General features: G+C 37.9%; 1 long non-coding RNA gene and 1 pseudogene across 1 annotated transcript; both read right to left on the minus strand.

Moving 5' to 3' along the window:
• Positions 1–7,184: 7,184 nt before the first annotated feature.
• Positions 7,185–8,079, minus strand: LOC125145691. Its single transcript, XR_007144132.1, has 3 exons — positions 8,048–8,079; positions 7,547–7,691; positions 7,185–7,317 (listed from the first exon to the last, which is right to left on the minus strand). It is a non-coding gene; the product is annotated as an uncharacterized LOC125145691 (long non-coding RNA).
• Positions 8,080–9,742: 1,663 nt separating this feature from the next.
• Positions 9,743–21,602, minus strand: LOC113633900 (annotated as a pseudogene).
• Positions 21,603–22,823: the final 1,221 nt, after the last annotated feature.

The following is a 22,823-nucleotide window of genomic DNA, read 5'->3' on the forward strand; positions in this document are numbered from 1 at the left end:
TAATAAACTGGAGGATTCACCATTTAATTCTACAAAATGGTATCGGTCTGACAGGTAGGATCTAAACCAACTTGAAGCCTGACCATGAATACCTGTGTAATTTTGTAAGCGATCTAGAAGAATGTTGTGATCTATAGTGTCAAATGCAGCACTAAGGTCAAGTAGAACTAATAGTGACATACAGTCTTGGTTCGAAGCTAAGAACAAGTCGTTTGTAACTTTAACAAGTGCAGTTTCTGTGCTATGATGGGGCCTGAAACCTGACTGAAACTCTTCAAGGATGTTGCTCTCCTGTAAGGAGCTCAGTTGAACAGACACAACCTTTCCAAGTATTTTAGACATAAATGGAAGGTGTGAGAGAGGTCTGTAATTTGATAGTTCATTTGGGTCTAAGTTAGGTTTTTTGATGAGTGGCCTAATAACTGCCAAGTTGAAAGACTTCGGGACGTAACCTAAAGATAACGAGGAGTTAATGATATTAAGAAGAGGCTCACCAGCTTTATGTAACACCTCTTTCAGTAGTTTAGTTGGGATGGGGTCTAGTGAACATGTTGATTTAGCTGTAGTAAGTTTATCTTGTATTAAGAGTTTATCTAACTCTTCCTGTCCTGTACTTGTAAAGCTGTTTAAAGCCTTAGGTGAGATTGTGTCACTGGTTGCTTTCATATGTTGAGTGTCACCTGTTTTATTCCTGATACTTTCGATTTTATCAGTGAAGAATCTCAAAGTCCTCACTACTGAAATGTGATGGAATAGTGTGTTCAGATTTCTAGTTTTTTGTTAAACTAGCCACTGTGCTAAATAAAAACCTGGGATTGTTCTGGTTTTTCCTATGAGTTGCTCAGGTGCTCAGCCCTAGCAACTTTTAGAGCCTGTCTATAGCTGGACATATTGTCCTTATATGCAATTCTAAAAACCTCAAATTTAGTTTTTCTCCATTTCCGTTCGAGGTTACGGGTCTCCCTCTTGAGGGTGTGAGTATGACTATTATACCATGGTGTAAGTGTTTTTATCTCTAACCTTTTGTAATCTGACTGGGGCAACAGTGTCTAATGTGCTAGTGAATATAGCATCTATGCTGTTAGTCATTACATCTAGGTCGTTTGAGTTTAAGGGTACAGTAAGAAGTCCACACAGATCAGGCAGGTTATTTGTGAATCTGTCTTTGGTGGTTGGAATAATGGTTCTGCCGAGTCGATAACGTAGTGAGACATAATTAATCTGTTCTATAGGTAGTGTGTACATTGAGGTAATGGTCTATGATGTCATCACTTTGAGGTATGATATCTATATCAGTGACATCTATTCTGTGTGAATAGTATTAAATCTAGTGTGTGGTTACGTTGATGAGTTGCACTAGTGATGTTTTGTTTGAGCACAAGTGAGTTTAGTAAGTCCATTATATGTGAGTCCTAAAGCGTCGTTTGTGTCGTCAACATGAATGTTAAAGTCTCCTACAATTAATGCTTTGTCAAAGTTAACTAATAGGTCTGAGAGAAAGTCTGTGAATGTCTCTAAGAAAAACTGTGTAGGGCCCTGGGGGTCTGTACACGGTCGCTAGAGCAAGAGACATCAGGGATTTCTTCATGTGCATGTGCGATAGTGTAACATTAAGGACAAGCACTTCAAAAGAACTAAATCTATGCTGTGTTCTCTGGGTAACAGTGAGGTAATCATTAAGGATAGTGGTGACACCACCTCCACGACCAGTCAGACGAGGCCCGTGCTTATAGATATATCCTGATGTTGTAGACTCGTTTAGACTGATGTATTCATTTGGTTTAATCCAGGTTTCGGTGAGGCAGAGTGCAGTAAGGCTATTATCTGAGATCATTTCATTTACAATACGTGCTCTGGGTGCAAGCGATCTAATGTTCAGAAGTCCAAACCTTAAGAACTGTTTTTGTTTGTTTCTTTGGCATTTTTCTGGTCTAATTACAGTAAGATTTAGAGAACTTCTCACGTATTTACTTTTTGATCTCACTGCTCGGGGAACAGACAGTTTCTGTAGGGTGAGCTATGTGTGATTTTCTTTTTTTTTTTTTTTTTTGTGTCAATGTGCTGAGGTTAACAATGGCTATTTAAATTTAAAGAGTAAACTGTGATTTTGGTGTTCTTCTGCAAACTCCCAAATATACCAACAGAGTGTTTTGACAGAGAGAAGTTACAGGTTGTTTGAAGAGAGCTAATGTACCCAAATTTTTTACAGGCCTGTGTGGCTGCTTCCTTTTCATTATTTCCCCATTGAGGGTCAAGCACAAATTTGTTTTGAAACAGCATGGACATACTAAAAAGACAAAGAATACAATTAATTAAAATGTGCAGAAACAATATTGGAATGTCTTCATGTGTAATATGTATTTAACATGATATTTATTTTCTACTTACCACAAACCTCCAGTGTACATTGACATTCACAGCAGCAATTATGACATATTGCTCAAAGTTGACCTGTATGACATTCAAAATTATAATCGATGTAAGAGATATAATGGTCATATTCCATCAGCTGACAGTTTTATTACCCTGACAGCTGTTATGACAGTATTTGACAGTCATTATTGATATGAAAATAATAAAGGTCAAAGGTCATACCTTTTGATCTGGCAGATGTATGTCTTGACTCCATGTAGTTAAAGAGCCCCCTTTCCCTCCCACCACCCTGTCTTTCATATTGTTTTAACACCATTGTGTCTGGTTCCTGTAGATAGATGACCAGTAATTAAAACAAGGCCATATGTTTTTTTTGACTCCTCAGATGAAGCAGTGCTGTAAAACAATGACATATGTTTGTTTGACTAAATAGGAGACAGGTACTCGTGTTTGATCCAGGGTTGGTTTGCGATAGGGTTACCCCCTCCCGTCAGACCGGATGGTTATCAAATCAAGATTGACACCTCCGCTGTGTTAGGAGCGTCACTGACTGATCGTTAGTCAATGGGTGCTATCTATAACGTCACACAGACGCACGCGCCCCCTGAGCAAACGCGCGTGAGAAAAAGGAGCACACGCCCCCCCTTGAATTTAGTCTTCAAATACCATATCGCCCCTCTGCGCATCACATGTGATTCATTGAGCATAGCTATGGCTGTTTGTCCTGATGCACAAAAGAAAATGTGAAAATATACTAAGTCAAGTTTTGCAGAGATTTTAGAACGTGAAAGTCAGTCAGTATTGGGTGATGTCAAACGGATGTACAGCTGGCTTTCACTTCAATGCTGAATAAACAACGTAATGCTTTTCAAGCTATCTGTACCTGATCACAAACACTGGAGCAAAGCTACTGAGGTTGTAACTTTTGATCGATGTGAATGGAGCAAATTTCATAAATGGTGTAAGGATTTTGACTACATTGTTCGAGAGGATTTTCCACCAGAGGTCTACAAGCATAAATGGTGGAGCGACTGTTCAACTCCTCACCAAATATACTGCATTGAAGCAAGAAATCTTTCAAAGGATGAGCGATCACTATGTTTCAACAGCGATTTTCGGTGACTTCATGTCTGAAGAAGAGAAATACGAAGTGAGGTTTGATCCAATCAGCTGGCACAATCTACAACGCTACTTTTAATCAAATCGAATATTTATTCTGAAAAATAGCTGAATTCAATGTCTGAGTAAGAGTACGACTAAACTTTGATGAGGAGTGACACCCCACCCTCCGCCTTTTTCTGGTATCTGTACCACCCACATCACGTACCACTAAGTGTTTTTAAAAACAGTTGCATTTGTGTAAAATGTATCGGCTGTTTGAGCAACGACGAGTGAAAATGTCTCGAATTCTTGCGTTACTTTTTTATTTTTGGATAAAGATGACGACACGTGTTCCAGTTCTAAAAACAAAGAAAATACCGGTGAATCACTCGGAAATAGATCTGACTTTTCAGCATTTAAATGATGATGAAACCGACGGCTGTCTTTCCACCGCCGATTTAGTGGTCACCCGAGGTGTCATGGCTGAGCTTTTGGACCGGATTATTGATGAAGATCTGAGAGAACTGTCACGGATGTGCAATAGATCACCCGAGTCAACTCAAACACTCTCGTTTGTTTGAGCTTGAAGCCTACTATCTGCACATGAATGCCTTCAGATTGCTGAAAAAATTGTTTAAACCTTGGCTGAAATACACTCTGGTAAAGGCTCTGAAATTGTGTGGACTAAAAAACACCCCATCCCTGGAAAAAATTCTAGGCATCGCTGAAGCTATCATATGCGACTGGCGGGATGAGTCTAACATCAAAACTGTTGTAAGTGAAGCTAAAGACAAAACCAAAGTAATTTGCAGCGACCAAGTGTATGAAAATGTTGTGGATTACTGGACCTTTCACTCAGCTCTGGAGCTGCCCGAACTGTCACACATGGGAAACTTCAAAGCGTGCCGTGTCTATTCTGTCTCCGAGAAAGATCTGAAGTCTGAGTCCGCCTCTACTCTTCACTAATCCTCTTCCTTATTATAAAGAATGTGTTTATCCACTAGAAAAACTCATGAACATGAACAAAATTTTACAGATGAATATTTTTTCAATTTCCGAGCAGATCCCTAGAGACCCCCCCTGTATATAAATTATGAGACTATGATGGTGAAAAAATTGAGGGAACTTTTTTTGAGCCTGAGTTACAAAAAATCATTAGGTAAGGAAAAGTCGTTCAAAATAGAGAAAATCCTGTCTGAAAAGATTCAAAACTGGAAAAAGGTCTGTCTGGTGAAGTGGGTGGGATGGCCTGATAAATTTAATTCCTGGGTTCCTGCTGAAGATGTAGTAAACATTGCACTTAGTGTTTTTCAAAAGGTTTATCATACCTGTTAAATATAATTGATAACCATGGACGAGTGTGGATTCTATGTGACTCTTCTGAGCAACGCGTCGAAGGACATTTACCCTAATAACAAAATCTCAATCTCACTACACGACTAAATTTGCCAAACTCATTGATTTGAAAGGAGACTGGGAAGTATCGCTTGCAGAGGTTCAATATGTTCGCAGTTGGGATACATTGTCCGAAGATGACTCTACATGTTGCGTTTCTTGGAGGGAAGGAATTAAAGTACACAATAGGTATTTAAGATAAATTACGGATATTATAAAAGTATTGAAGAACTGGTTGTCAATCTCTGCCAAACTCAGCATGACTATAGTTTATAACCCTGTGAAAAATAAAATACGTATGGACACCTCAAAACCAACGGAAAATTAGCATATACTCTCGGCTTGACCCCGGATAAAGCTCTAACGCAACTCGACTCAAGCACCGCACCCTGCTGATATTCACGTCGGATTTTACACAATGTATACAGGGACATTATAGAGTACCAAAGAGTCGGTGATAGCTTTGCCCCGCAACTCAGATGCATACATATACCGGGTGAAAACGAGTCATCAGTATTTCTTACAATAAGCCACATTATGTGCCGCTCATCAAGAACCACATTACAGATATTGTGATCAAAGTCAAGTCGGATCAGAACAAACACCTTTTACTTACTGGAAGTTTATAGCTAAACTACACTTCAGACCAGCTAAACATTCCTTCCATTTGTAAAAATGATAGAGGACACGTTAACCCACAATCCTACATAGATTATTACGTCACTCAAGCCGGAAATGGACTCCCGGGATTTCAAGGAGCCCCCACCATGTATGGTTCGGTGTTAGGAGGATTATTCAGAGATTTTCCGTTCCTTAAAAAGCCCACATGGAAATAACCTATGTTTCAATATAGACATATAAAAAATTGCCCGTTTTCCTATATTATATGTACATATATGCACACACATATTTACACGTGTACATATGTACACATACAGTATATATGTGCGTACATATATATATAGGTACATATATGCACCTATATGTTCACCTATATAATAGTAAAATTAAAATCCATAGCTGCTAGGCAACATAAATAAAAGTCCAAAATGTAGAAATGTACATTATGTATTTACTCAAGAACAATCAAATGGTACAAGAATAAAAATAAGACCCAAAAGTGAACAGGAAAAAAAAAATTATCTTGTTACTCTTGACAGCTCTGTGAGCTTCGGATTAATAGATGTGCCTATCTGCCCTCGGCTGGTTGCCAGCCACTTCAATGTAGCATCTAGAGAAGACAAAAATATTATTATTATTATAATTATTATACTATAGTGCTTCATCAGGAACCCAAAGTGCTTACAGTACATCTGCGATTGGACACATTTTGGATAAAGGTCTGATCATAATAAAAAGTATAGTAAACCACTAATGCGTTTTTTTGGTTTGCTTAAAACACAAGTACAACAACATCTACATTTGTTTTAGGGAAATTAAGACCGCTCTGCGGATGTCAAAATGCTGCTATTCTGAATAAAGCTTGGTGCATGTTTATGTACGTCATGATTTGACACTTTGTTTCCATGTAAACTGATTCAGATTTTCCAAACCCTCAAATATTTAATCTGATGTAATAAACTTTGCACATGTAAACATATCTACTTGTCAATGGGCTGCACTTTTATAGCATTTTTCTGCACTCAACAGTACCTAAAATACTTTACAATGGCCTCCCATTGACCCATTCTCACACACATTCCACCGGCGAGCTGCCATGCAAGGTTTACCCAAAGAGCAATAAGATATGCATTAAAATCAAGCAAATCAATTACCGGTATAGACATAAGGCACAAACACCGAACAGAGGGGATTAAGGGTGAAGGAGGGGTGAATATGATTATATAACACTTCAGACGACAACAACTAGTGCTATGAGGTATTTGCAACACGTAGGGGTAGACTAAAATAAATGTAAGAGCTGTCCAAACTGAAAACAGCTTGCACTGACATATCTTAAAATACATCAGTCCCCTTTGTTTTGCCTCAATGTACACAAGTAATGTTTTTAGAAAGGCATGCTTGTTAAAACTATTTATATTTCCTAATTAAACCTAGTCCTGGTTTAAGATAACCCTGTCTGGGAAACCACCCCTATATGTTCTACAAAATAGAGGACTAAACACCTCACAGTGCAATACACAAGAAATGTGGCTTTAGAAGAGGAAAGGCACTATCAAGAAGTCAGCAAATGATGAATTAGTATTATAGGCCCCAAGCAGATACAGTAACAATAATGGGTGCCCTACTATTGATGCCTAATAAACATTGATAGGTGAACTTATAATGTCTGAAGTAGGCTGTGGTTAAAGTGGTGAACTTATAATGTCTTAAAAGATGTGTTTTCGCTTCTCAACGCATTATACATTTACTCACCAATAATGGCTGCCTTTTTAATTTTGTCAAGGGCGACCAGCTTCTCCCCATCCCCTCTGGTTGGCTTCCCACCTTAAAGTATTAAAGTATTTCAAAATTATTAGGAAAGGGGGTAAAATGAAGGTGGAGAAAGCAAGGGATTTTTTATATACACATCATGTTTTCTTGTGGTGCAAGGAAATACAAAAATGCAGAGTAAAATAGCGATGGTATGCCCGCACACAAACATAATTTATTCCACAGAATATGACTGACTTGTTTTTTTTCTAAGGACAGAAGAGTTTATAAACATGTTTTGTACCATTCAGGTTGCTTTTCAGCAAAGTCTCCAAATCAAAGATGCCCAGCAGCAGATTTGGCGCCATGGCAGTAGCAGAGTTGGCAAGGCGGGCTGCTTTCCACACTTCTGCCTGGCAAAACACCCCAGAGCCCTTTATAACTTCAATCTGAAAAATAAATTTCACATCACAATATTAATTTATTGGCGACTTTTTAGAAACTTTCATGTTTCATATTGATTCTTATGCTTAGCTTCCCAATAGTTAATGTTTTTATGTATAAATGCAGATTAATGATAAAGATATGAAACAAATTAATCATTGCCCTAAACGTTATTAAAGGAGAAGAGGAGTACAGGGTTTGGGGAAAGGAGGAGATTGGATTGAGAGTAGGGAAGGAGAAAAGACAGTGGGTGCAGAGGAGAGAAGAGGGGCAGGAGGAAAGGATGATTGTCACTTATAACACTAATTGGCTAATACAAAGCACATGGTTTATATCCATCCTTACTACATATGTTATTCACCTGTGTTTTCGCTGAGGCCTCAGCTGCAGTCTTGTTGGAGAAGAAAAACATTGTCTATAACAATACAACTCTCTACCAATTTATCCATATGGGGCAAGTAAATTACATATTACCACTACTATCTGAACATAAAAATCCCTATAGCTCAGTTGGAGCCTTAAGTAAAATAAGTACAGAAAAATCTGAGGCATAAAAGGGTTACACACACACCTGTGGGGTCTCTCGAAAGCACTCAGTCACCATGGGACTCTCTTTAAAGGGCTCAGTCTCCCCGGGGCTCGGTCTCCTCTCTGGAGTCTTAGAGAAGAAAGAAACATAGTAAAACTCTTCAACAATTTTTATTCATCCCAGCAAGCCACTATAGATTCTTATTTACAGGGGGAGCTTGGAAAACATTAAACATGTCAATAAATTAAAGTTACATGCAAAAGTAATCAACCAAACATCATAAAAATCCATATAGATCTGTTTGAGTAACAAGTAAACTAAATAAATAAATAAAAATGTAAGGGGGTTACTCACCGGTTGCACTTCTCCAAAAGTCGAGAAGGAGGAATCAAGATCCTCCACAGGAGTCCTTCCAGTCTTGTTCATAGAGGACAAATAGTTATTCTCTTTAATTTATTGAAGTGCAAATACATCAAATAATTAACACTATCAATCATCCCAAACATCACAAGTCTTTACAGCTCTGCTTGAGAAACAATTTTAAAAAGCAATGAAAATCAGAGGAACTTACCTTTTGAGCAATAATGACGAGGTCACTTCATTTGAGGGATTTCTAGAAAGAGGTTTTCTAAAGAAAAACAATTACAATCACTAGATCAAAATGGCACCCAGCAACTCCGTGCCCTTACTCTTCGAAAGATATTCCCCAGGGTTTTTTTTCTGGATCCAATTGCCTTCTTGAGCCATTTGAAGGCAAAGAAGCGTCATTTATTCTCATGAACTGTATGTTCTCTAGGCCATGGCTTTTGTTAACCATCTACGAATTTCTCCAGAAAGAGACAAATATAATTATAATTTGAATCTCATCAATGGCTAGATGAGCACCCTACCACACCAGCTAACAACATAGCATTTATTTTGCCAAACACATGTTTCAGCCTCACAATTTCTACATTTATACTTCTCTGCCACCGCAATATCCATCTCCAGAAATAACCCTGCTAATAAATATTAGGAATACTTACGATTGATGATGTCTTTCAGACGTGCATTTTCATTTTTAAGAGAATGGACTTCATTTCTCAACTCCTGCAAATTTATTTGCATTTGGTTGAGTTTCCTTCTCTCCCACATCTGTTCGTCCAGGTGTTTTCTAAATTCTGCAGCTGTCTACGAGAGAGACAGAGAAGCTAATTGTTATATAACTTCTTTTGTAAAAGGTTGATTCTGATTGGCTTGGAGGATGTTACGAGAGGTGTAAGAGGAAGGTGACAAGAAGTCTAGGGTGGAAATGCCTCCACTTGGCTATACGTAACTGGTTGTCCGGCCTCCTTGACTGATTTGTCACAATGCGTCACTGTCTACTGGATTGTTTCCATTTTAAATTGTTGTGGTCTATGGTTCTGTTCCAAAATCTGGTATTGTTAAAGTAGTGTAATCTGTTGAAACTACCTGTTTTGATCTACATTGCTGCCTCTAAACCAGGTCTACTTGGCCTGGGCTACTTTGGGGAAGAGCTGCTTATTCTCAATGGGATGTAAAGGTCATCACGATGGCTACTGTAGTGGCTGTTTCTGAGGACTGTTTTTCCAGCTCTGTACCTAAAGAACATAAAACACAACACTAACTTTCTTAATATAAATTCTAAATCTAAATTACAAATTCATAATGCAATTTGTCAGCATTTATACTGTCAATAGTTAATTAGTAAATTGTAGATTAGAAATAGATACAGTATCATTCAGTGTTTGCATCTAAATCTCAACAGCCAATTCAAAGTGTAAAATTATCAGAATACTAACCATATAAAAGATGTTAAATGTCACCTGAATAAATATTGTATCTATAAATTGTAATTTTTAAACAAATGAGCTTTTCTTTGTGTCCAATGTCAATGGCAGACTTAAAAGAAATACCATTTCCCACATGGCCTCTAAAATTTCTTCTGCTGACTGCTTCTGGACAACATCTGCTTTGTCTGTTGATTTGAAGATAGTTTAATATCACACACAGATTTCATCTTTTGACTTCATTTCATTATTTCAATAATGTGTACAATGGTCAAATGTGCAGTGTAATGACCAAAATTACATATCTAGTAAACGATGCTCCTTAAGTTTAATGTTTTTATTTTATCTTTAAATAAATATATAACTCGGCGTACCTTCTGCGCCCATGGCCTCTGACATTCCTTCTGCTGTGTCAGTGGTATTGCATTGTGCTGCATCTGATTGATATGTTTAGGGGGAAAAAAACACTTAGGAGCATAAGCATAACAAATAAATGGTCTTCCTGCATTACAGGAGGAAAAAAAAAATCACACAGCAGTATTAATGAAGGAATATAATTCACAGGAATTTTATACATAGAATTCAACCATTGCCAAGGGCCTTCACAATCACTAGTCAAATTCAACTAAACAGCTATAGGATATTCTGGAGAGGTGCCTTTTTAGAAAATGTGTTGCACTATAATGAGGAAACTCCAACTGAGAAATATTGTCACATGACCCACATCCCTTACAACCTGTCATAGATTCAGGTTATAGATTCTGTATGTGTCTGTTGAATTACATTTATTTTTTTATAGCACCAATTCATAACAAAATACTTCACAGAAAAAGTTGTCATTGGGGCAGTACCTTTTCAAGAGTATACTTTTGTACCTAAAAGGTATACACTGGTACCTCCAAGCTACATGCTGGTACCTCAGAGTTACATACTGGTACCTCATAGGTACATATCTGTACCTAAATGGTACATTTTGGACCTTTTTAAAAGGCAGTGTACCAGTGAGAAAAAGGTACAACTTTTGTACCTTTTTTTTTTTAAAGTGCAGTGGCAACTTCCTTTTAATAGGCGGCAACCTCAAGTAGAACCATGGTTCAGAATGGGCAGCCATTTACCTCTACTGGTTGGGGTGAAGGGACAGAGAGAAATGCAATGGCTGGCCCACACTCTAAAAATGGCTGGGTTATTTTTTTAATGCATGTTGGGTAAATATTGGACAGAACACACCGGTGGGTTAATATTGACCCAAATACTGGGTTATTATACCCCATGGTTGCATAACAACAACCCAACATTGGGTCATTTTTCAACCCAGCATGTGCTCTGTACAATATTTACCCATTATGGGTCAAAAAGAACCCGGCCATTTTTAGAGTGCAGCACTATACACAGACTCACATGTAGGCCTGTATTATTCTTTAGTTAACATATTTTCCCCACTTTACATAGAGCCAAATGATCTGCCGAAACACAAGTGAGAAACACAACCACTGTTAATCTCACTTACTGATTTCAAATGAAATCTCCTCAGCAGCTTGCAAAATGGCCTCCAACTGATTCCTTCCATAATAGGATGGCTTTTTGAAAGTAAGGCTGTTGGGAAGTCGAGCAACTTTCATTGTCATTCCCTGATTCACCAGGGATTGGTAGGGGAGCATTCCAGTACCTCCGGCCTCCTCTGAAAGACACGGGCAAACACATGCATGTACATGTTCCACATTGTAACACAGTTGGACAATTGTGACTCTCCCATCCTGTTGATAGCCAGTGTACAGGCTGTAAAGTCATTTTGGTAAGGTGTCATAATCGTATGGTTGATGGACACATAAGTTATTGATTTGATAATAATGCCATGGATTCATGAATGTATATTAGGTTGTCAAGACTTAAAAAGTGTTTGAACATATGCTTACTATATTTTTGGTTAAACAGATCTTACACTTTTCTCAGCAGCACATTGACCTCAACTCTGGCACTCGATGTTGCGGCTGAGGAGCTGGCTACAGATGTAACAGACAACAATTAATTTTATAAAACTGTTATGTATATTTGCACTATTACAAACCTGAGTCCATTTCTGTGAATATATGGATATTTCATATAACCAATATTACCTTTGAAATGCAGTGCAAAGTTGTTCACTGTGTTGAGTCCAGGAAATCTGCAGCTCCTTTGCTGCTCAGCTCATACACCTCTAAGCTGGACTTATGTCGATCAAAAGATAACAGCTGTTTCCATACCCAAATCCTCAAGCTTGGACACCTTTACAATATTTACATAAAGACAACCACAAAAATAGTAAATAATTGTATACATTCATTTTTCACAGTAACATTAGCTCAGTGTAGTATATATGCTTTAGCTATGATTTGTACTAAGGTAATTTACTTGTCTTCAACCCTGCTCCTGCAGGGCCCACTGTCCTGCAAAGTTTAGTTCCAACCCAGCGTCAACACACCTGCTTATAATTTACAAGTGATCCTGAAGCTCTTGATTAGCTTGTTCAGGTCTTTTTGATTGGGGTTGGAGCTAAACTCTGCAGGACAGTGGCTCTGCTCTAGATGGGCTCTGTTATTGATCCTTTGTGGAAGTTTACCGGAAGTTTGGGCCACAAAAGCAATCTGTTTGTTGTTGCCGCTGAAACAATCTATACATTAGCTGTGCTTACATAGAGTCCAATATCCAACTAATATTTGACTCATGGCCATATTTGACTACTAATGTTTCAATTGACCACCTTGATCTAAATAGACTAGCCCAACCAGTAGGAATTAGTTTGAGAAGTTTGTATGTGCCTTTGACAATCTCTTCAATGTGAGAATATTTGATGCTGATAGCCTTGTAAACAAAAATCAGATGGAATATTTTTTGGGGATGAATTAATTTGAAATGATAAAAATCTACAGATAAATAATCTAGTTGTCTATCACATGTTCTGCTCACATCACAATTGCTGTTGATCACCCTTGTATCTAATACTATAATACCACTAATTCCTAGCAAATGACACTTATTTTCAAACCTCTAACTTCAGCTTCTTCAGGAGCATTTTAATTTGGTGATCCCTCATCTCAGGGCTAAGGTCCTGTGCCTTGCCATGTGCTCTCAGTGCTGCTGCTTCTTGACAGTGTTTGTCTTTGTCCTCTTTCCCTAATGTGGACCACCTCCCCATATCTTTCATTGTGCCTGAAAAAAAAAAAAGATGCACAGAAAAAATTGAGTCAGCTTCTCTGTTTTAGAGAAAATTCAGGGCATTCTCACATTATACTTAACCAGACCGAACCGTGCCAAAGTACAATTTCCCCCCTCCCCAGCTTTAAGATCCACACTTTATGATCCATACCCGAGTAAGATGCAATTGTTTTGAAGAAAACTGTAAGATATGCACAACGGAGTTCATCGTAATAATGAGTTTATGGCTTATTAGGTGTGTTTGAAATCATGCGCGCTTTGCAGATTGTTTGGCGTATGACTTTAAATAACCATGAGAGAGATTTAAAAGCATATTAGGAGCAGTCTGCTTCCCAAATGAGGTTTTATTTAACAAAATTTGGGAGGCACACATTCAGAGAATCAACCAATAAGTGCAAGAGGAAGCAGGTATATACTGTATAGCCGTCTCTCACCTCTATCCTGCGACAACTTTCACAACATCCCTACACCACCCCATTACCTCATTCTTGGCTTTTTGTTTTCACAAGAAAAAATAGGGGGATACTCTGGGTTCGGGCCAAATTCCAAGCTCAGAGACCTCGCCGGATAGCATGCAAATATGCATAAAATGAATATATACAAATTACTTTTTGATTTATTGTATGTGTAAACATGTGAATCACTCACAAGCTGCTTTAATGTCATAAGCAAATCGGTCCAGGCAGCACGCATAATGTCACACACCTCTGTTATGCTGTGCGGATGCAGTGTCACATGGTTGTATGTATTTGTGCCGCGCATAGCAGAGTTTTTTACAGGGACAGGAACCATACCCAACACCACCTCTGCAAAGCATACCAAGGAAAGCTTAAGGGTACCGCACCCTGGTACAGTACGAAGCGATCACACTAGCAAAATGAACCGTACTTTGGAGTCAAACGTATGTGGGTAGGGTTCACATAATGTGAGTACACATACTGGTTCACTTGTGTTATGAAACCCTTTTCTCTGTAACAACTCTGTTAAAACAAGATAAGGTGTGAAGTAGATGACCTGATGATTCATTCAATACACACAACAATCTTGAAAATCTGATGTACAGCAACAAATCATTTAGTATAACAATTAAAAGTATATGTTAATGTTGTCCTTCACCTTTGTTTTTAAGAATGTCCCTACAAAAAAGGTTGTATGGGGACAGCTCACAGATGTGAGCTTTGGCCTTTGATGGGTGTTACGTCCCGTATTGTTTTCTCTCTCTTTCCTCCTTTATTCACTGTTCCGCCTTGCAGGTCCTGTGATTGGATAATTCAGCTGCCAGTCATCATTTCACGAACCACTCCAGAAGCCAATCCGGTGTTACTGGCCAGGTATAAAAACCCGGATGTGACAGAAGCGCGGGAGAGTGCCATTGACTTACCTGGATGTTTGCTCACCTGTTCTTGTTTTGCCTTTGTTTATTTCTAATTCTGTGTTTAGTTATTGTGTTAAGGTTTTCGCTTTGTGAACTCTTCCATACAGTTATCGATGTCTATGCTGTGACTCGACTCTCAATTTAACGGTGCCTATTCCAGTCCTTCTCCGATACATAGTGATTGGGACCAGGTTAGTTTGTCACGTGACTTACATTTCATCACGCAGAGTGAAACAGTTTAGACACACCAGGTTACGAGCGGATGCCAATCCTTGTACTTTTGTTATTAGGCAGCGTAGTTAGTGGCGTTCTACGCTGAAGATGTTTCTTTCCTGTTTTCTTTTGTTAGCTAAGTATTTGTATCTGAGATTTAGTTGATGTTTGTTTTATTGAGTGCTTTAGCACCGCTCTTGTCCCTCACTTTATCATTATCTTTTGTGTTTGTATATAGTTTGTAAATACACACTTTTGAGCTTAATTTTGGTTCACTGATTATGGAATTATTGAATGTTTATTTTTTTTGTTCGACTCATTTTTACTAAAAAGAAAAACCAGACTTGACTTCTGTCTCTGCCTGTTTACTTGAACACGCACCACAATTCACTGATAGAATGGAGGTTTTCTTTAACCCGCATTTTTTTTTAATAACTAAATTTTCACGTGTTACGTCCACATCCTCTAGACCAGGGGTCTGCAACCTTAAACACTCAGAGCCATTTGGACCCGTTTCCCACAGAAAAAATACCACAGGGAGCCACAAAACCCTTTTGACATCTAAAATGAAGATAACACTGCATATATCGTTTTTTACCTTCATGGAAAGTATAGAAAAAACTGTAGTGTTGCATTTATGAAATCAATTAACTGCTACCGAGTAAACGCAATTTTATTTCTGCAGGCAAACAAAAATATTTTGAACAGTTTGAACTAACCTTAAGAAAAAAGATGCTGGGTTGAAGGTTACTTTCAAATAAAATGTTTAATATATATAATTGAGTCCTTCGTATTCATGACCATGGCTCTCAAGTTTTGAAGACAGGCAAGCATGACCTCTCCAACCCCTCGCTTTTTTTTCATTGGATGTTGTGTTAAATCTTTCCTGATTGGCTATTGTGTAGCCTCTTTTTTGATTGGCTGATAAGTGTCAGGCTCGACTAAGAACTGAGACGCGCTTGATTCCAGTCCGGTTCCACAGAGACAGCAGTGCGGACTGATACATTTTGGGCGCTGCGGCTTATTAAATATATGATAGTCAAAAAGTTTTTCTGCGTGAGAATACGATGTGCGGCGGGAGAGCGTGAGAAAAGACTGCAAATGCGTGACTGTCATGAAATAAAAAATGTAACTTGCCGGCTGCAGCAAACCAAAAATGCGTATGACGTATGACGTATATTTTGAGCGACCAAAAAAATAAATTAAACACGGTTTATTTTAATGCTACAAGAGCATCATGATCTTAGAATTTAGAATTACATTTTTTAAAAAACTAACTAACAAATAAAAAATTGAAATTAAATATTTATTTTCCTAATCTATAGGGAGCCGCAGCAGAGGGATGAAAGAGCCACTTGCGGCTCCGGAGCCGCGGGTTGCCGACCCCTGCTCTAGACCCATAGCGAGACGTAACAATGGTCAGGGCTCAGATGAAGCATTTAATGACCTTTTGTAATTACTGATCCAGTTCTGAAAGAGAAAAAAATAAAAAAATAACGAAAGAGTAATACACCACTTAAACTGAATTTTAACGAAACACTTTTATACAATTTATACCAACGGTACAGCAGAATGATATATTTATTTGACATGTTTGTTAGTGTGGCACTAAAGTAAACCTTACTTCTATGACACTGGTGTCCAATCCAGTAGCTGAAGCTGCTCTTTTTATTATGGGTGAGCCAACACGTGTCATTCCTTCCTTAAAAAAGGATTTCAGGGTTTTCCCTTTGCTCCTCATTAATGTATGTTCTCTCTTGTTGAATAACAAAGAAAGAAAAGGCTAGGTAGTTATTGTAGACACTGTTGAAGGTAAGTGTGGATTTTGCAGATCGTAACCATCGTTCTCAGACACACTCACCTAATGCTTCTAGATTAGGAATTGTAAGACTCTCTGGGCCATCTTCAAACACCTAAAACATAAACAGAGAGAAACTTGCACTAGACAGATTTGTGGATGGGCCGTCTCTCTAAACAGCTTGGCCCAAAACCTAATTTTGGATTGTTCAACATAGACATAGAGCATGTAAGTAATAAAACAAACTTACCAAAGAAGTTCTTGTACTTCACTAAAAAAAAAAAGTAAAAAAAAATCACTAAAAAAACGGGTATCGTATAAATATAAAATAATTTTCCGTGATTTCTGTTTTACAGGCGTTTTATCCGTATTTTTAATAATGCATTGAATTGTGGGTGCAATAACCCCTGAAGAGACCGCAAGGCGGCCATTACACAAGGTCATCATGCAAGCGTTTGCCTTAAAGTTCCTACTTTTCTCACACTTCTGTGATTGCAGCTTTTTACTTTTGCCTTTCTATCAAAGCTGGTCAAGCTGGTGGGTCAGCTGGTTTTCCAGCCTGAACAGCTAAGTCCAGCTTGACCAACCTAAATAGTATCTCATGTCACAAAACTTTAATATATAACGTTTACAAACACCATTTCAGCAAGGTTCTTATTTCATACCAGGCCACAGGCACGTACAACATGCTAATAAAGTTATGCTCATGTATGTAATATATAACGTTTACAAAGACCATTTCAACACTGTTATCTCATGATGGTAACGTATGTAACGTAAAGATAGGCTAATAACGTAATATATAACGTTTACAAACACCATTTCAACACGGTTATCTCATGTCAACACTCGTGCATCGCCACCTTAAAACACGTTTTCTGTATTGTTTTCGCTTATTGGCTAATTAATAACAGTTTAAACGCTCTGTTTTATCATTTAATTGCTCTTCTTCTTTAAGTGCGTTCTTCTTCTTATTATTATTATTATTATTATTATTATATGTTGCCTACATTTACTCAAATAATAGCAATGTAAAATATAAAGGAAATCACAGTTCAAGTTAGGCATAACATAACAATATCTATAAATATCACTATTTGCATTGCGTTCTGTATTGCATTCATTTTGTACATTCACAGGTGCACAAATACTGGCTATTTTTGATTTTTTTTTTTTAAACAAAGTCTTTTTGATTTAATTTCAGCTAGCTAGCAGAGGGCAAAAGGCGATCATGTTCACCTGGCACCTGCTAAAAGAGGCATCCACCTTGATCACCCCAATTAATGCAGTCAAAGGGCATGGGTGCACAGTTTTTCCACATATTTTGGAAAATGCATCAAAAATAGATAGCCAATATCCATGAAGTTTTGAACAAGTCCAAAACATGTGAAGAAGTGTAGCGGGTGTTTGCTTGCAACGATCACATGCAGGATCCAAGTCCAACTTTATCTTGGACAGTTTATCTTTGGACCAATGTAGATGGTGTACCACTTTAAACTGAGTGACAGCATGTCTCAGACACACCGGAGATGAGTGAATGTTCTGTATGACCTTTTGCCAGACCACGTCCGATATGTCTTCATCCAAGTCAGATTCCCACCTGTGTTTCAGAATGTCCAAATTGGTCGCATGGAATGAACTGAGCAGTGTGTAAATCCTGCTCAGGACCTGTTTAGTGTCTATCCTACAATCAAATATCTTATCCATAAGGGACTGAGCTGGACACTGAGGAAAACAATCAGAATTGGCCATAAAGTTTCTCAATTGCAAATATCTAAAAAAAAATGATTTTTTAATATTAAATTTCTCTACCAGTTGTTCAAATGAGGCAAACTTATCAATGTACAGATTATACAGTGAACGTAGTCAATTCAAAGCCCAACTATCAAAAGCTTCATCAGTTACCGAAGGGATAAATGTGGTTATTCGCCACGGGGGCAGCAAATAATAACCCGATGGAACCAAAAGACTGTCTAAATTGATTCCAAATCTTAACTGTGTGGACTACTGGGTTAGAAGAGTGTGTTAAAATTGATTGTTTAAAGGGTAACCGAGAGCAGAGCAATGCTGTAGGAGAGCTGGATGTAACTGAGGCCCTCTCTAAAGTCACCCAGCTTAGTGGAGAAGTGTCCCTTCTCAACTAATGCAACCACGCTCTAATATTAGCTGCCCACTAATAATTCATGAAATTAGGAAGTGCCATGCCCCCCAAATTTCAGGGCAGTTGTAATATCTTTTTGTTGATCCTTGGATGCTTTTTATTCCAAATAAATGATGATAGCTGGCTATTCAGGTTGGAAAATAATGATTTAGAAAGAAACATTGGCAGGGATTGGAACAAGTAAAGAAATTTACTTGAGAAGAAGGCGAAGCGCCGCGGTGCTGTTTATTATTTCAGATTTCACCGCTCGTAATTCGCTCTTCAAAAAGTCAGTCTTCTGCAAGGGCATCCTTCAGTTCTGATTTAATCACCTCTAAAATGTCAGACTTCAGTGCGAGAAGTATTTCAGACTTCAAACCAGACGTATCCATTTCGCTGGAATTTGGTGAGGGTTGAGCCGATTCACTCCTGGCCGGTCCGAGGAGGCGTTCTGCCTATCGCCGGCAGGTCCCGTGTACTTATATTTTCTAAGATTTGTCGCCATTTTCATAGTTTTGAGAATTGACTTAGCAAGAGGGTCCAGTACTAAAACTTCTGGTGTAGAGTTTCGAAATAATACTTTAAGAAAAACACTACATTAGGTAAACATGTCAGGAGCCCTGCCAAATGCGACTTGACATTGCAGCCATAGAACGCCTCCATACTGGCTAATTTTAATTTCATTAACACACTGCTGTGTTAAAAGCGGGAAAGTTATTGTTATTATTATTATTATTATTATTATTATTATTATTGTTATTGTTATTACTATTATTTATAATTTATTATAATAATAAATTATAATAAATTATTATAAATTATAATAAATAATTTATAATACATTAAAAATGGTCAAAATGGTTTCTCCTGGCTTTGAAATATACCAGCCTGTAATTGTGCATTAACTTTTGTGCCTCTAGAGTGAAAATAATTAAAAAAAATTTTTTTACTAGAAAACAATTACAATATTGTGTGTGTGTTTTGTGTGTGTGGCCGAGTCAAATTTACTTGGGAGGACTTGAGGAGGAAAGTATTTATTTTACGAACACATAGGTCAACGAAAATGGACAAAATTAATTTGCAAATTTCAAAATTCTGGTAAATTTCAGGCAAATGCAGTATGTGGAAGTTATGACACCTTCTTTTTTTTTTTTACACTAGATTTACAGGTCTCACAGATGATTGGGGTGGCCAAAAGCAGGGTTGAAGAACTGTGAAAATCACAACAGGGTGGAATCACACCTCGGGACACGCACAAGAAAATAAAAAAAGGCAGTAAATCTAGTGTCAAGACACTGCTGTGTTCTGTATTGATTGATGTTCTGTAAATTTGTACTTAACAAGCCTAAACGATGTTATTCAATTTGTTATTGAATGATTTATTGGTACAAAGATGATTTATTTGTATATGTCTATTTAACTCTATCAATTACATTTTTAAAATTTTTAAATACAAGTATTTTCATAAAATTAGTTTTTCTGAATGATTCACAAACTACAATGTTATAAAACATTTTTTTATTGACCCAACCGTTTACCATTCACCATTCAAAAAGATATTCACAGCATTTTAAACAAGTGGAAAACTTAATCGCTTCTTTCGGAGAAGCTCGTTAATTCTGTCTCTTACAAGCTTCCAGTCACACAAGGAGGGGTGGAATTTCCTAGCAACAGCATCGGAAATGGCTTGGCGTACATTCAAGGCCAGAACGTTTTTTCCCTTTGAACCATCATAGTTCACAGAATCTACCCAGTCATGATAAATGTTAAGGGGAATTAACCTTTTAAATAAACCAGCAGCAAAACAATCTGCTCTGGGTGTACCGTCTGATCCTGCTGCATCCACATAGTTTTTTCTCAACCTCCAGGGACACATGATGTGAAAGGCACATCTTGAAGAACTACTCCCGTGAGAGACCATTGAACAGAATTATGCGAGTGAAAATTTGAATCGTTTGTTTGAAGCGGTGTTTCAGGCAGCCTCAAACAAAATGATGACATTGAGGGACATTGCTGTGATGTGTTGGACGATTCTTGAACAGGTGAATAGAGCATCGGCAGTTGGTGGTTTATGTAAGCGGAGTCCTCCGTTACTGTATGTCTGCTGGACGAGTGCGGTCAATACACGGTGTGGAAACGGCCGATGGGAAACCGAAACTGTCGATGTCCAAATGTTCATTGGTGAAACTAAGTTCCCCATGACCAGACGGATGGATTTGGGTCGCCTGTTGACATTCGGTCCGAGGTACCACCGGAGTTGGAAGATCATCAACTGGACTGTCTGTAGCCATAGATTTATCAGCAGTTGGACTGTCTGTAGCCGTAGATTTATCTGTGGTCGGCGGATGAGACCTCTCATTCGAACCTGCCTCCAACAAACCAACTTTTGCCTCCAAATCCACAACCCTTCCAAATTGGTTAATATTAAAAGACACACAAATAAAAAAAACCTACTTTTGCCGCCAAATCCGCAAGCCTTCGTGCCAAGGCTGAAAGCTGTTGTTCAGAGATGTTGACAGCAGGGCTTCGGCGTTGGATCAGTGCAGCCTGTAAACCAACAAAAAATAATAACTTAATCGAATGGAGATGTGGGCTATACCATTACTCGTTACAGTAACAATAAAAAAAAATGCATACCGATTTCTTTTTTACAAGTCGGGGTTTTTTTGATGAAGATTGGCAAGGTTCGTTCTCCTTTCCAGAATTCTGTGGAGAAATGTATGGTATGGTTAAGACACAAGTACAACACAAACCGAAAGTACAATACAGCAAGTCCAAATTGGTTAATATTAGGACACACAAATACAAAAACTTCTTACCTTTCGTTTATTGGTAGCTTTCATTGCAGCAGCCTTGGGGTAAAATATCTTTGCCTCCATGTTCGTTGAAACAACGGCGAATAACTACAGTGAGCGGTTTCTCTTATTTTATAGTTTAGGACCACTCCCCCAACAAAATAGTGTGAATGTACTTCATTTAGAAAACATAACATTAAAAAGAGCATAACTTGGTTATGACCTGAATACTATATTATACTACTAGCTTGATGAGTTGTTAATGGGCCGTCAAACGAATTTGTCCATTCTCACTTATTCCATGCACCTGTGAAAAAACTATATTGGGGGTTGTCAGTGGTCTATTAAGGCTAAATGTTCTGAAGCAGCTAAAATAAAGACTGCACTGTAGAAAATGATTCTGTGGTCATGTAGATTTGAATTAATGTTTTTTCATTAAAATGTATTCAATATAATTGTGTTTTTGATTTTGAGGCAAATATTTAATTAAATTTAAAAAAAAATGTTTGGAATAAAATCTACCCATTGCAGTTAAATAAATCTTAAGCATTATATTTATCTAATCCCAAATGGAGAGAATATTGAGTGAATTCAAATTAATGTAATCGGGTAAATATTAATTGAAAAGCACTTCAAGTCAAAATGTTTTTTTTTTTCATTCATTTTCTACCGTTAATCCGAACTTCTCGGGTCACGGGGAGCCTGTGCCTATCTCAGGCGTCATCGGGCATCGAGGCAGGATACACCCTGGACGGAGTGCCAACCCATCACAGGGCACACACACTCTCATTCACACACACACTCACACATTACGGACAATTTTCCAGAGATGCCAATCAACCTACCATGCATGTCTTTGGACCGGGGGAGGAAACCGGAGTACCCGGAGGAAACCCCCGGTCAAAATGTGCCTTTGAATATATAAATAAAAAAGCCAACAGGCCTACAAGACATTTGAAGAGAGTACACTGTAAAAAAACGATTCGTTGGCTGAACAACCATTACATATTATATAAATAAATAAACTAAACACAAACAAATTTAACTTTCCAACCTCTACTTAGCATATATAGTGTCTGTAACAAATACATAAGTTACATGAGTGTATGCCTATATATAATGAAAAAAACGTAAGTCACGTCAACTACTATTAAAATTGCATCAAAACTAAGTAATTATAACATAATATTTTAAGTATATGACTGAGCCATGTGATATGCAAATAAAGAAAAAACTGGATCCATCTGGTGATGCACATGTGAAGACGGTGGAAAGAGGTAAGCTTAACTTTCTATAAACTAAACA

This window comes from Tachysurus fulvidraco, chromosome 1 (genome assembly GCF_022655615.1).
Source record: "Tachysurus fulvidraco isolate hzauxx_2018 chromosome 1, HZAU_PFXX_2.0, whole genome shotgun sequence".
NCBI classification, from domain to species: domain Eukaryota; kingdom Metazoa; phylum Chordata; class Actinopteri; order Siluriformes; family Bagridae; genus Tachysurus; species Tachysurus fulvidraco.